This window comes from Marmota monax, unplaced genomic scaffold (genome assembly GCF_021218885.2).
Source record: "Marmota monax isolate L192 unplaced genomic scaffold, Marmota_monax_Labrador192_F-V1.1 WCK01_AAM20220418_F8-fsc00137, whole genome shotgun sequence".
NCBI classification, from domain to species: Eukaryota; Metazoa; Chordata; class Mammalia; order Rodentia; family Sciuridae; genus Marmota; species Marmota monax.
In genome coordinates, this window is record NW_026692854.1 from 2,226,044 (window position 1) to 2,230,036 (window position 3,993).

The following is a 3,993-nucleotide window of genomic DNA, read 5'->3' on the forward strand; positions in this document are numbered from 1 at the left end:
AGGGATCTGTGTTCCCTGAAATCATGTTGGAAACAACTTGCCCGTGAAAATGTGTAAGGCGAATGTGGCCTGTGAACCAACATTTTTAGAAGGGGCAGGAAAACATGAATAAAGATGGGGTCGCTCGCTTCATGCTGGCACTAGCACCTGGCCCGGCAGAACATGGGGAAGATGGCTTCCATGTTGCTTCTCTCCATTGGCTACCTTGCTAATGACAAGGACTATCCTCTGCATATACCATCTCCTTCTTAAAGCTCCACCATCCATATCAGGTAGTAATGTCATGGAGAAATCCTCCAATTAAAAACAGCAAGGCTCTATAAACCTTCTTACCATCTTGACTTTGACTTTCAACCTCTATGCCCATCCTTGGCAAGTCCAGTTTTAGCAGGAATCCGGCTCAGTCTTAGAATTATCCCACCTGTCCTATCTTATTACTCTGGCCTATCCCCAGCAAGAATCCTGTGAGGTTGTGTTTTCTGTGTCTCTACCCTTGTGTCTCTTCTTGGTAGTGAAACCAGAATTAGACAGGCAGTCAGTATAGATAGGTAAATCGAGTCAGGTCAGATCAAGTCAGGCCAATTTTGAGTGAGTCTGACAAGTTGGAGACTATCCCCTGAGGGATTGAAACAGTAGTTCCTTCAGAGCCCTTCCTCCACCCTTATCAAGAACCTGCCCCTGCTCCAATCTATTGCTAAGGTAACCTGTCCCAGGAGTTACCCCTCCCTACAGGGAGCTATAAAGTTGATAATCACTGTGTCCTGGGCTGCACCATCCTGCCCTTCCCGCTTCAGCCCACCTGTTTTCCACCTTTTGGTCATCCCACCAAGCATTCCTGGGCCTAGTCACATATGCAGGAGGGAGAATGATAAGGAGAAGAGGGCAGGAGACAAAGGAAGCTTAGGACATATAAAAAGGGCAGAACACTTCACTTCTTGGGATACCAGGATACCAGCTATGGCCCCCTTCTACCTCCCTGGAGAAGTCTATGTTACCCCCTTTTAAAATAAACCCTATTTTATATGCTTGCCTCAGTTTGCTTCTCTAATGTTCAAACTTCAACATGTGGGGAAGCAGGACTCATCACTTGCCGAAGTCTGGCTGGGCACAATTCAGGAGCCATTTGTCAAAAGAAATTTTATTTTTAGAACCACACACGCCAAACAAAACAGCTCCTCAGGAAAAACCTTCAGAGCCCAACTGCCACCACCGGCTTCCCACAAGCCTCTCAACCTCCCCCACTCCTCCTGCTCGTGAGGCCGATTGGCTGGGTCGTGTGGGTGGAGCCAAAAAAGTCCCCCAATAAGCAGCTCCGTAGTCTGAAAGGGCGGGGAAACAGCCCAATGAGCATCACTGCAGAGGAGCCAATCAGTTAGAAGTTGCTGGGGCCGCTGTGAGCCAATCATCAGCTGGCAGTCTGAAAGTTTGTTGGGGCCCCTTCGGCTGTGGCTCTCAACATCTCCCCCTCTCTGTTTAAACAACAAGCATGTGGCTTAGGGACCTTAGGTTGTCCAATAGTACATATGGTCCTTACCCATTATCGGATGAGCTGACCTCAAGGCGTCAGCCTCCTGTCTTAGGTTGGTACCATTGCAATTGGATCTTACCCGTCACTGACTACCGGTCCAGTATACAGCCACACCTGTGGAGAGGTCTTTGTACCAGCGGGGGGGTGAGGTTCTTTGCCTCACCTCTGTTGGCCCCCAAATTTTAGCTGAACGATCATGACAAGCAGAAGGGAGGAAGATACACCAAGCCAATTGACGGCTCCTTTTGGAAAAATTGTACCACCGATGACATCATCAGCAAAAATACCCCAACACTACCACAAGTCGCTGCACCAACAGATAGTTCACAATGCATACAGGTGAGTTCACAATGCATACAAGTGATACATAGTCCAGGCAAGTTCTGCAAGCAGTTCAGTGATGGCTATTGAAGAAGCTGTAGATTGGTTGTATCTTTGTCTTCACCGGCACTGGGATGAAGATAGGAATTCTGGCAATAATGGCTAAAGAAAAAATTATGTAACATTCCAGAAGGCACTAAAAGAAAACATTTTCTTAACAATTTACATTATCTTGAAGAGAATTATTAAATATAATGAAAAGGAAAGGTGAAAGTAAACAGATCTGTTAACTTCCTTTTTGGTTCACATATTAAAACAATCCTCAACAGTTGTTTACCCAATTTAAATTAAACCATTTAAATCACGTGAATAAAAAAAATATTTGGATCCATTTTTTCATGAGCGCTCATCATATATGATATATGGACATACGTACATACAAACATACAATATAAAACACAAGTGTGCACACAACACATTACGTAATAGTAAAGGCCTTATAACTTTTTACAGGTGAAATCTCCATTGCAATGTTTAAAAACTCTATAGTCAAAAAATATAACTGATCAGCAAAACATTAACCTAGGTCTGTATGAGCTCAAAAAACAAAATAGAACTTCATGATGTGGGAAAGGGCAATAATAAAATAGATATTGAAAAAAGCATCCTGGTTCTGTCGCAGATGTAAGGGTAGCCAAACTGGATAACCGGTGGTATCAGTAGGAGATACCCACTGACCCTTCACTCTTCTTCTTGGATACACATCCCTGCTAGTTCTCACTGCCTTTTGTGTAGAGCTAGATCTCTCTCCTGTATTGCTGTAGTCTAATTTTTCTTTCACGTTATGCATGACTTTCCCACTGTGAGCCCATTTGCTTAGGATCCTTTGTGCTTTGTTGTAATAAGCAAAGGTAAAAGGGGAACGTTTCAGAAGAAATGCCTTGAACAGAGAGGCTAGTTTTATCTTTGATTCAGAAACAACTGGAACTTTAGTACAATAGGAGCTAGAGAGAGAATCAGCAGGAGGTGAGAGAGGGGTTAGTTCCTGAATTACACCACAGCCAGAAAAGATGCTTGTATTTCTTTTAATATAAGATTCAAGAATAACAATAAATACAGACTATTATACATATGGAATACCATTTTCATGATTTTATCTGTCTTTTTAAATCAAGCTTAATATTATTAAGTTAAAATTTATTTGAAAATTTTATAGGAAAAAAATAATACATTCATTATAGAATCCTTTTCTATGCCTTATCTAAACAGAAGTTTTACCTTTTCTATAGCTCTCCTGGCTCAATAAAAAGATATCGTGCATTGCAGTTTATCTGGGAAAAGCCTGATTTATGGCAATCATTCCAGAGCCCCGTCCAGCTTATCATGTGCCCTGGACAAAAAATGTCCATTTGGGTTGTGAATTATGTGAATCCCCCTTGTCCCTACCTGAAGTGTGATTTTCCCAGTTGTTGCAGGGTACACACACCTGGTCCACCCACACTCCTTGTCATTTACTACCTCAAATGCTTCTTGCTTAGCATTTGAGATTCTCTGGGCTTCACCTTTCTTTGAACCTTTGCCTACTTCTTTTACCCCAGCCATGTCCAAAGCAAGTGACCTGACTTAAGGTGAACCAGTGTAGCGACTTGTTGAGTCTGCACTCTCCATGCCTTCCTCCTGCTCTGGGCCTTCTCTGTTGCTCTTGGGGAGTGAGACCACAAGACCCACTCTGCCCCCAGGCATGGGCAATGTAGAAGGTTATGTCCATGTGGCCAGGTTTTAGCTAATGGGGGACAGGAGCAAGCAGATAAAATGTACTTCACTTTCCCTCTTGAGATGCAGTCGTTCCTAGGCTTCTTGGGAGACAGTTCCAGGGCTTGGAGCAACCAGATACACATTACAAGAGAGGGCAGGCAGCCGGAAAGCACACCATTCTTTACCTTCCCTCTTTCCCTGCCTCATTCTGTTTTTGACTCACTTTCATTTTCCTGGGATGAAGGGTCTAATGCAAGAGCAGCATAGAAGCTTTTGTCCTGGGATCTGCTTTTAAAGAACCCAGGTAAATAAATGTACTTATAACCTTCACCTTCATTTTTGACTCTTCCCTGTGAGTCTGGTGCTAACCTACAAACTACATTTCCCAG